The sequence below is a fragment of the Centroberyx affinis genome, unplaced genomic scaffold (assembly GCF_046629955.1).
Source record: "Centroberyx affinis isolate AG114_WGS23_722 - 3 ecotype Tasmania unplaced genomic scaffold, CSIRO-AGI_Caff_v1 ptg000962l_1, whole genome shotgun sequence".
Taxonomy (NCBI): domain Eukaryota; kingdom Metazoa; phylum Chordata; class Actinopteri; order Beryciformes; family Berycidae; genus Centroberyx; species Centroberyx affinis.
Window position 1 is genome coordinate 57,700 of NW_027279534.1, and position 12,120 is coordinate 69,819.

Consider the following 12,120-nt stretch of genomic DNA (forward strand, 5'->3'; position numbering starts at 1 on the left):
GTATTATTCTTGTTTTCATTCAGATATTTTTTACTAAATTGTTGTATTGTTGAAATTGTCACTTGCCTTATGTTTCATACCCTTCTATTTGCTCTACTCTTATTTATATCAGATTTTTTATTTTTTATTTGCTGTATCGTATTTATTGCTGCAACAAGCCAATTTCCAAACAGGGATCATTAAGTTTCATTAAATCTAATTAAATCTATTTTATGTCTCACATCAAATAATAATAATATCTGGGTTTTTTTGTTTGAATATATTCGCTCCAAAAGTCACAATCCTCTGCCTATGGGAACAAATACAGTATAAAGAATGCGTGTTCCTTAGCTTTTTTAGATACTCTTTTGCCTTTTTCAGGAAGAATATAAGATGAAAACTAATCGCATTTTCAAGGAGAAATGTAAATGCTCCCATAAGACCAGCATTTCTCATGCCACCTGTATAACATTGCTTGACTGTAAAAATCTGGTCATAATGGTAGGCTACTTAATTTCATCTCTCCAACTAAGTAAGCAGAGTTTCATTCCAAACTGGACTCAACTCTTTGAAAAAACTGACAGTTCCTCTTACTAAATGACTGTTGGCATGAAAAAGTTAAAGTTATGAGTCATTTTAAGATCCTTGCTTACAAAATAGCTCTGTTTCTGAGGATAGCATCGATTCAATACAACCACAATACAATGTAAGTAACAAAGTAACAAAGTCTGACTGTTTATTTCTGAGCCACAGATCTTTCTAGCGATGGCATTGGCTGCTAGAATGTAAACAACAATTTAAAAATGTCATTACAAAGTGACAATAATATAATTTGGATGGAGAGCTTGTGAAACTGTGACGGTCAAGCGTCTCATTTGTGATTACTACAGCAGAATAAAACGGAGCTAATATCACCATTCATTTTTCTGCCCCACGATACGAACTGTCACATTTTTGTATTGCGATATATTGAATTCCAATATATCGACTTGTACTTCCTGGTGTGATCTGAGAATAACAATCCTACTGAAATGATGACAACAACCTTGGCTCTAGAAAGAAGCCCGTTTTAGATCGATTAAACATTTTCTGATGTCAAACTCCATTGTAGCTGCTGGAAATAACTCTATGTAACGTCATGTGGCTAGTTATGAATAATCCACAGGAATAAGAAAAATACACCACCAAATAAAAAAATGGACCCAGAAATGCAAAGTGCAAAGGTGCTAATAGCTGTTTTCTAACAGCGGTAAAGTGTTTTATCGTGGATTTTCCCTTTAAAGAGTAACTGTAAGTGAAGCCTGACATCTAATGGTGAAACTTAGGGCACTGAACTGGCCATCTGCTATTGGCTGATCGTTGGTGCCAGATGATGTCACCTTCTATAGAGTACAACATATGGTGACGTCACCTGGCACCAAAGACCAGCCAATAGCAGATGGCCAGTTCTTTTCACCATTAGGTGTCAGGCTTCACCACAAATTTGGAGTTTGGAGTTTAGTTATGGCGACCTTACACCAAACGACTTTTCAAGAGATTTCACTGTTGCAGACAAATTTCCAATGTCAGAATAAAATCATGAGAGTTTTGCTGGAGTTGTGGCGCGCTCCCGTCATCTCAATCATTTGGTGTAAGGTCAGAAAACTCAGTCCCAGCTGTCTTCAGTCTTTTTCTCCTCTTGACGTTCCGATAAAATCAAACATGTTTAATATTATCGGAAGTCTTTAGTCTTGGCTCATGCAAATAGTGAAGTTCAATGACGTGAACATTGTCAACAACCAATAGTTGCGCTCTCTCCGAAGGAAAAAAAGTGGACAGAAATTGCTTTAGCCCTGGAAATCCCCGGTGAGTATGCTATATGCTATAGCTAGCTAGTTAACCACTGTCCCGAACAGGGCTACTTGCAAGCTAACGTTAGCTACTGTAATGTTTGCTATTAGCCTACGAGCTAACCGTACGTTTCAGCTGAAGATCGTTAGCTTCAACCATATAAATCTGGCTGCTCCCTCTCTCCCTTTCTCTCATACATACACGTGTGTGTGTGTGTGTGTGTGTGTGTGTGTGCGTGTGCGTGTGCGTGTGTGTGTGTATGTAGGAGGGGGATTTAGTTTGTAGAGGTGTTCACAAGTCAGTCCATGTTTACAATCTATTGGAAAACTCTGAATAGTAGGGGAAGCCCTTTTCAAAGTCTTCTAGTGTATGGTAGACAGTCTTTGCAAAATCTTATAGTCTGTGACTAAAAACTCAGTGACTTATGACACATTGTCTTTAGATGTGAGCTGGATGTGAGAGGGTATCAGACTTTAGTCTTTTAAAAGTCTTTTCAAAGTCTTCTAGTGTATGGTAGGCATAACTCTTTAAAGCCCAATCTGTTTAACCTTGAAGGGATCATGTAAATTATATATATAGGTCCAAAATTGCCGAACTTATCCTTTAACCAGATACTCGATTGAGAATTAAGATATGGGTTAAATATTTGGGAAACCTCCATACCCACTGCAGATGAGATGGGTTTGCAGCTCAGGTGACAGTCTACTTGACAAACAAGCCAACAGATGGAGAGGAAAAAGCAGGTTGGGCTCTATCTCATAGAGGAGGAGAGCTCTCTGAGGGCCAAAGCCCAGAGTGCTATCTGCCTGCCACAGAAGGCATGTTGGTAGAATGAAAGGTGAGGAACCCAAACCTCCGTTCCCCGCTGAAATCCACAGCTCTGCAAGGCACATTCTGGGATGTTTTCCATTCCAGAGAAAATGTTTGTACACATACCTGTCAATTTGTTTAATGTATTTGCTTGAAATATTAATAAGGAGGGTCTGAAGCAGGGTTAGGGTTTAGGGTTTAGGGGTTTAGGGTCAGGGTTAACTTTGGTAGTTTAACTTTTACAATTATTTTTTAAGGAAAGAAAAAAACATCTTTCAACATCTGAAGATATCTTCTTTAAAACGGGATTAAGGTGTTTTCTAACTATTATATTATATTATATACATATATTTATACATAAAATGCAGCTCAGAGTGCGTCACAATTTTGCACTAAATTAAAAACAAAACAAAAAGACAGACTGTAAAAAGAAGATAAAATATCGGTTGAGATTAAACTAATTGGGCAGAAACTTTTGCATTCATAAGGCTCTTTGTTCCTTTTGAGAATAAGAGTAATAATAGCTTGATTTACCTCTTCAAAAGCTTCTGTAAACATATTTAGCATAAGCAGCTTAAATTCGGCCGGATCACGCTGTAAATCCATGCTGACCTACTGACATTGATTTATGAACTATCTTATCTTCTCTAATTGGCCTTTCAAGGTATTCATGTTGTTCTTCAGCGAGCTTGGGGAGATTTAAATCATCCAGACAGGAGGTTATCTGCTCATCACTGCATTCTGAAGTATAAAGATTAGCATAAAACTTATTAAATGTATCATTGCTATGACTGGGTTTGGCAAGAAGTGTTCATGTGATTGTATTGATGCAGTGGATGAGTTGGATTCTTTCTGTTTGGGAAATCTGGCTTGTAATCTCCAAGTTTTATCACCAGATTCAAAATAAGATCGCCTATAGTGCTAAACAAAAGAGATCAGAGAATTATATTTATATTTGTTAAGATTCACCTTTTCACTCTCTTCCTACTGAAACTGTCATAACTTTTCCTAGCAATAACATATTTGTCTTCCTCTATCACATATTGTGTTATTGCTCTTGAGAAGCAAATGCTTGGCCACTGAAATCCCACTGACTTCAGTTGTTTTGGATATGACTGCTCCAGAGTTGTGCTGGCAACCTTCCTGTGTGTTATACTTGCCAAAGTTTGAAAGTGCATTTCCTAATTTCTATTCGGAGAAAACAGTGATACTTGCTGCCAGATATGTTTCACTGTGTTATAATCTCAGGGATGATAATAGTAAAATTGTCTAGGATGCATTGCATTTGAGTATTGTCCATAGCATTGCATAGAATCATATTTATCATATGAACAAGTTTATTACATTTTAGGAATTCCTACATTTTTTATTTTAATTTTTAATTAATATATTGCTTATAATTCCTATATTCATACTGTACCTTATTTTATCCTATACTATTGTAATATGCTTTGGCAACACTACTTGAATTTGAATGAACTAATAGTGAAATAATATTTTGTTAAATCTTATTATTTTGAAATTGTATATTCATAAATGTAAATGGTCTAGAGAAATCCCCAGATTTGTTGCAGTCAAAGTAGAATTACATTATTATTTTAGGTTACTGCAAAATATAAAAAATGGAAAAGCAAGAAAAACTCGTAAGTGTATGTGAAGGTTTTTTATTGAATGTCACATGTACACAATATTTAATATTTTTATATATATTATTCATTGATTTTATTCCATTTGAAAAAACAAACAAAAAAACAAAAACAAGAAAGAGGTGACTCCATGTACCAGTTCTGTGGTAAGTTTAGGTGTTGAACATTTTGCTATGAATGTATGAATGTAGTATGTATGACTTTTTGCTGTATCTGTGACTCTGTGCTTTCTTTAAAAATACATAAAATACAGAAGTAATAGTGAAATAATCTCTTGTGGATACATGGACCCTGGTTTGGTACCCACAGATCTATAACACCTTTACCTTTAAGTTTGCTGCGCAATGCATTATGGGAGGTTCGAGTGGAAGGAGTGTGCAGCCTGGCCACTGCTCAAGAAAAGAGGAATGGGCTCCAATGGGCACGCTCTCGAAAATGCTACTTCACACCTCAAAAACGTAAATGTAGAATCCACAGCCGACATTTATTCTACCTTTTTTCGTAAATTACGAGCATTTATTTGAAAAATGTTATAATTCCAGTGTGTGTCATGCAGATACGTCGGAGGGAATTGGACATTTCCATGCCGATATTCCGTGTTTCGCGTACGCGCACTTGACTTCACGGATAGCGAGTCATGTCATTAATGCGCCGACGCCATGTTTGTTATACCCGCGTGACCCTATTGCGTGACGCTATCTCCCAGTTGATTTCCCGGTGGTGACCAATCTCCTTCTATTAAATAGTCCCTGATAAGAGTTTCTGCGGAAAGGAGTTCCGGTATCAGCGTTTTGAGTTCAAAATAAAAGCACGTGATGGAGCACTTTGAACAAGTCCCAGTAATTATTGACAGTGATTTTAAGAAACCGGCTTTGTCATCACTTTTCAATGAAAGGTATAACATAATAAAAGTGGTGCCATTGAAATATTGTTCTGTTTCTGTTGTCAGGCAACTAGGCCTATATGACCATAAAAAATGACTTGATTCAGGTTCACAAAATACTAAAAGCCAAGAATTATGTCATAGTTGTGATGTTAAAAAAAGACAAAGAAATTATTAAACTAATCCAGTTGTCAGGCATTTTAAGCAAACTAATCACATTTCCTCCTTTTTATTCGTATTGAACAGATTAAACCCAACCAGAGGCAATATATTGACCTGATTAAAAAAAACAGAGGGAGGCCTTCTGGATATTTTATCTTAAAAGTGTATTTCCAGTGGGTATGAATAAGAATTTTACAAAGTGTTCATATAGATTTAAAAAAAAAAAACCCAACAATTTATTTCTGATTTTGTTTTATAACCTTTTCAATGTTGTATTATCCTGTGTGGAGAAATTTGTCAAAAATTATGAATGTGTATTAATTATACCCTGCACTCAATGTCAGTGAATTTCTGTCAAAAAACAATTACCCATATCAAATGTTGGTTTTGGTTAGAATTTCCTGAATTCTTTAACAGCTTTTCAAATGATCCAGTAGCATATCTATATCTAATGTACGTCAACCACTGTGAAAATGAAAAACCTCAATTCTAAGAAGATTAATAATGAATACCTATCAATCTTTTACCTTTACTCCAGACTGAAAGGAAATCACAGCTCCTATGAAAACCAGCAAAGACCTGATTTCAGTTTCTTTTGTATCAGCCTTTGAATCTGTTTTGAATTTTGAACTGATAGAAAGGAGAGAATGCCACATGACATGATATGAAATATATTACAATATGTCACCTACCCTATCTTTAATGAACATTATTTTGTGTCTTATAAAATTATGTGTGTGTGTGTGTGTGTGTGTTTATGTGTATATGGATGTGTGTATGTGCATACTGTATGCATGTGCAGGTTCACATGTAGACACATACAAACAAATGTATATAAATGACTAGTTCAAAATTATTTACATTTGCAATAACTCATAATTATATGTACAGTAATGTAAACATAACCATAAAATGCTGATACCATTATTATTCACCAATATTCAATGTAAAAAAGACTGTCATTTGTTGTATCATTTATAATATTTCTCTTATATCATCTTCTCTTACATTTGCTGCTTACATTTGTTGTTTTGTTGTTGCATGCTTTGGCAATATGTACAATGGCAATAAAAGCTCATTGAATTGAATTGAATTGAATTGAATGTTTGATAATGTTGTCATGGAAATCAGTGTTGATTTGTTGCATAAGACTCTGAAAGCCGATGTGTTACCATGGTAACGGCATCATCTGTCTATCTATCTATCTATCTATCTATCTATCTATCCCCATCTGACTTTACTCTGAATTACATTATTGTCTGTATGCTGTAAGTTGAGGAACCTATGATGAAAACAGCCATATTAATGCATTCTCTCATTGTGCTGATGTCTAGTGAGTGAAATTAAACTATTTTCCATTTTGCTGGGGACCCTCTGGAACCCCTTCAAGGACCACTGGTGGTCCCCAGACCCCGGTTTGGGAACCGCTGCCTTATGATGCATGCATACAGTATATCAGCAGTATACTGTACATGTCTCCAAATCTATATTGTGGTTTGCTGCCACCTAGTGAAGCGACCACAGCACAGCCAACCAATGTGACGCTGATATCATTCATATCTATAATCAAGCTGTCTTGTGTAAAATGTGTACTAATTCATATCCTGCATGTTATGGAATACAGTTTACATCCAAAAGCACAAAACGATAGATGTGTTAAAGACATAATGGCTGCATCTGTTACAAACTGACTTGACTCAACTTTATTAATTCATACTTGCAGTAAGGTGTACTGAAAACAGTGCAGAATTGTACATAAAAAAACACAAAAATCATAAACATAAAAAGAGTGCATTTGTACATGTGAAACAAGACAAAGTACAAAAATATAAAGATTAAAAAGAAATTAAAAGACCAACAGAATGAAATTTTAAGAAGTATACGTACATACAAGGTTAGAATAAGAATAGAATAGAATAGAATAAGTGTAGCACAGAGTATACTGTCCATGTCATCACCCAATATAATATTTCATCTTGAATGGAAAGCATCAGCTGTGTGATTTAGTCTTGATTTGCTCTAATGGTGAATTCCTATGAAGTCTAAAAGGACTATATTGACTTTTTTGGAGTTTGGCCCATTGATCACCTTTGTGTCTCTGGTAGATAGTTCTCTGGTTCGGATGCTAACACTTTACCATACAGTATGTTAAGTAATCATAGGCGATCAGCATTATCCAAAATAAGTAGATAACCCTTTTAGTAATCCAAAGTTGGTATTGGGCTTTTAATTTTTAAAAAAAAGCTGCCACTCATCCATCTCAGGTGGAATCCGCCAACGTCTGGAGGAGGCAGAGGATCATCAGCCTGACAATGCTGCTACTGAACAACCATCTGCAGGAGAAGTCGGGGTCTAGTCAGTGTTATGCCCGCTATTGCTGAGCAGGATGATGATGTACCAATGTTGGACTTAAGCGATCCAGACCAGTGGTTCTCAACGTGGGGTCCGGGGACCACCAGGGGTCCTTGAGGGGGTTCCAGGGGGTCCCACAGCAAATTGATAAATTGTTAAATTTCAGCATTATTTCATTTACAAGAAGTTAACACAGTTAGAGAATGTAGGAGAATGACTGTTTTGATCATAGTTTCTCTGTTATATCTCTACCTACAGTACAGATAGTCATGGAATTCTGGACAAAATCATATCTAGCAATAAAAATATTCTCAGATTTGGGTCCGAGAGACAAAATCTCATCAAATGGGGGTCCGTGGCTCTAATGTGGACTCAATTAGGGGTCCTTGATATGAAAAAGGTTGAGAATCACTGATCCAGACGATGCGAATGAAGTACAGGGAAACAACAATCCACATCCAGTTCACGGCGAACAAAGCAACAACCCAATATACTCTGGCCGTTTCCACTGTCCACAGTTGGGGAAAAGCCTTCATCTCCATACCTGTTGAAAGTCTTCCATGTCTGCTGTGACCCTTGTTGAGCTCTGGGAGGAGCAACAAGCACATCTCTGCTCTCTGAGGCCAACCAGACACAGCTGTGCACCATCAGCCTCTGAGTCTCTGAGCTCTCATCATTAGGAATCAGCAATCTCATCAACCATTGCTCTGTTGGCTCCTCCACCTGTCCAGCCTTGCCTTTGCCTTTGTTCTTTTGAGTGTGTTTAAAGTGACTAATGTACTGGGTGTATTGCTTAATCTTTAGATGATTGATTTAGTTTTCCGTATTAGTTTGTGCAAATATTATGTGTTTTTATAGTGTGATTCATGGTCAATTCCAGTGCTTACCTGGTTTGTTGTTTGTGTGTTTGGGAATCAACTCTGTTCTGTTTAACTGAGAATTTGAGTTTAACAACATATTTGTGTTAAGCTGAGCACATATATTGAGTTGTTTGTCATATGGAATCCTCTGTTTGCATAATTCACACAGAGCCCACCACTTGACAAAGCCAAAGGGAATGTACAAGCTATACTGAACAAAAATATAAACGCAACACTTTTGGTTTTGCTCCCATTTTTCATGAGTTGAAATAAAAGATCTAAGACTTTTTCTATGCACACAAAAGGCTTATTTCTCTCAAATTCTGTTGAGGAAAAAGTCTTCGATCTTTTATTTCGACTCGTGAAAAATGGGAGCAAAAACAAAAGTGTTGCGTTTATATTTTTGTTCAGTATAGAATACATTTCCTCTTGCAGAATCTGCCACCTCACTCTCCTTAATTCCAGTGACTCATGTCCCAAAGCTGAATGTCCCTAGACTCCAGCCCTCTCTCTGAATAGGTCATACCTAAAACAATGCCCTTTTAGAAGGTTTTAACCAAGCAGTAGTTCATTCAGTGATAATGAGAATAAGTTACAATATTTGAGAGCATGAAGGGACTCAAGGGGTAGGTGTGTAACCCATATGAAATATTCAGTTACTACAGGGTTCATTCTATGAGCGTCAGTTCACATGATGTCCAGTAGAGGGCGTGCTGCTTCTACTCAAAATGCTGAGTGTCAGCAATAACATACTGATACATAAACCAATCAGAGTATTGTGAAATGTTTGTATATTGCATTTAGTGTCATTTGTGTTCATGCTAAATGTAACGTTTAGCTAAGCTCATTGTGTTCCACCTGTGTCCTGTAAGGTAACAGTTAGCATTTATTTCATGGTGGTAAAAGGTTAATTCATGCAAGTGAAATCTGATATAGTACATGCTTAAGTGTGAATATAAGAACTTTATCAGTTCTAGGCAAGACTATCATTTATTTTCAGAAGGGAAATATGATAAATGTTATTTTAAAGCTAAAATAGAGTCGACAAAGTCAGGTTCCAATTCATCAACGGAGCAGTCCCAGGTTGCCCACATTAAAGGGGAGTACCATGAATTACAGCATTCAAATTAGCACAGTCATTCTTAAAATAAGGAAGTCAATCAACAGGAATTGAATGTCATACATAGTTTGCTCAGCCTCTCACCTGAATTCAACCAATCAATAAGCAAACCATACAACAAAGGTAAAACCCCAGAAGACAAAATACAAGACATGACCCACGGTGCAGAGCAGTCACTATACTTTATTTTAGGGGAGGGGGGGAAATAGCATACATTTTCTTCTGTACAATATTCAACAATCACTTCCAACCAAGCCCTGAAACAGTTTGTTAAATACTTGCAAAACAAAAAAAAGGAAAAGATGGCATGTGTATCCTACTAAAGTGGGATGGCCATTTTTGCCTGCCGGTGGAAAAGCGCGGGGCAAGGCGAACGCACCTCGGTGTACGGTGACATCCTTACTACTGTGTTGTGTGGAGGAGAAGAAGCAGAGCCGGCTTAATGTGAGCATTATTCCACTGGAGGGTGAGGGAAGGGGAGAAAAAAACACCCCCAAAAAAAAAACCCCCCAAAAAAAGAAGCAAGAATCGCAGGTCAGATGTCAGTGTTGTGTTCTCCCCACACTGCGTGTCACGGCCTGCTGTCAACACTGATGGATGCTGGGAGAATGTCATGAGAATGGTGAGCACCAGTAGGGATGTCTGAGGTATCTAATGAACCCATCCAAAAAAAAAACACAAGAAGAAGAGACTTCACCAGTGTGGAAAAAAAAAACGTCCCAAGACCTCGCCGCTTCCTCACACAAAGGGAGGTTAGTGTTCTGAGCCTCGGACATAAATTAATAAAACTGTAATTTTTTTTTTTTCTGTCATTTTTTTTTTTTTTTTTACAATACCATCGTCATATAAAATAAACATAAATCTTTTTTTTTTTTAATATTAACATTATAAAGGATTTTCTTTTCGCCTTGAGACCATAAAAAACAACCTCATGCTAAAATCACAATCTAAAACAACATTCATATGTACATACTGTGCATTTTCCATCCAGTCATCTACTAATATCAAGAGAAGGGAGGGGGGGGGGGGGGTTTGGCTTCCATTAAAAGGGGGTAAAACGTGGGCGAGGGTTTTCGTTAAGACCGTGTCCAAGAGGCATGTTGCGTGCTCTTTCGTCACACAAAAACATGTCGACTTCTGCTCGAGTCGACCCAGATTTACATTAATTTGGAAAGGGGGGGGGGGGGGGGGCATGGATGCTTGCAGAGCACAACAGCAGCAGCAGCAGCTTCAAAATGGGGGGTAAACTACGGATAGAAACGGCTTTCGACTTTCCTCTTTTGAGTGTTAGTGCTACGGATAGCAGGTCCTTTTCACAAACATGGCTGCCGTGCTTCCGTTGCCAGCAATGTTAAAAAGCCAACTTTTACTCGTTTTGTGTTCCAACTTTTACTCGTTTTGTGTTTCAACATAATGTATAACACAATACAGGTGCTGTCACTGACATCTCTTTCTGTTTCTGTTGTCAGACGACTGTATAAGTAACGGTCACAAAATGCTAACCGGCTAACGCTAATTTCTGTGCTGTTATCATTTTGCGACCCTCGAGCAAATCACTTTTTGAAGAAAAGAAACATGAAGATATATCAATGACAACAGCTGTATTGTGTTATACATTATGTTGAAACACAAAATAAGTGACACAGACAGAGTTATGGGCGACAGAAAGTTAGCTTTTTAACACTGCTAGCAATGGTGAGAACCGAGCTATATCCTGCGGAAGTACGGCGGCCATGTTTGCGAAAAAGGACCTATACAGTAAGTAATATCAAAATGGCAGCAGTTGCAAATATAACTCCTCCCTGCCTCTCGGAGACTCCTTTGTTGGCTTCGCATAAAGTCCGTAATCGCCGCCACAGAGCTAACGGCATCGATGGATTCAACACAATCAGACGGCAGACACCTCCCTGTGAGCTTGAGGATACCTGTCATAGGGCTGCTGTGTGGACTAATGCTTCACAAGAAAAATAGCTGAGGATTCCTTGGTGGTGTTGCGGCCATTTTGAACCCAATACTTGTGCTAACGCACGTCCACGCGCCGCAGAGCCGGGGCGACCGTCCCGTCTAGTGCTCACAACGGCCAGAGGATGTTCCGGTGCTTCAGGTTTCACAGAGCTTTAAAAAAATAACCGAAAAAAACCCGCTACAGTGAAAGTGAAAGTTGGCAGGCCAGTGTTAGCTCCAACTTTGATTGCATACAGTTCAAACTGAGTAGAAACATAGCGTTAGATCCCTGAATGTCTCCCTGTTTGTGGAATAACTGAGGTTTGTTGGATAGAGTAGAGGAGTCGAGAGCGGAGCAGTGAGGTGGGTGTCCAGCCAAAAGCGTTTCGTTACAGGCCGTTCTCCATGAAGGTGCTACAGCTCCTCAGACTGGATATCAACCTTCTGCTAATGCCGCGTTCACGTCGTGTCGGATTCAGCGTAAATACAAGCAGGGGAAAAAACGTTCACGGAATTCCAAGTAGGACGAGGGAT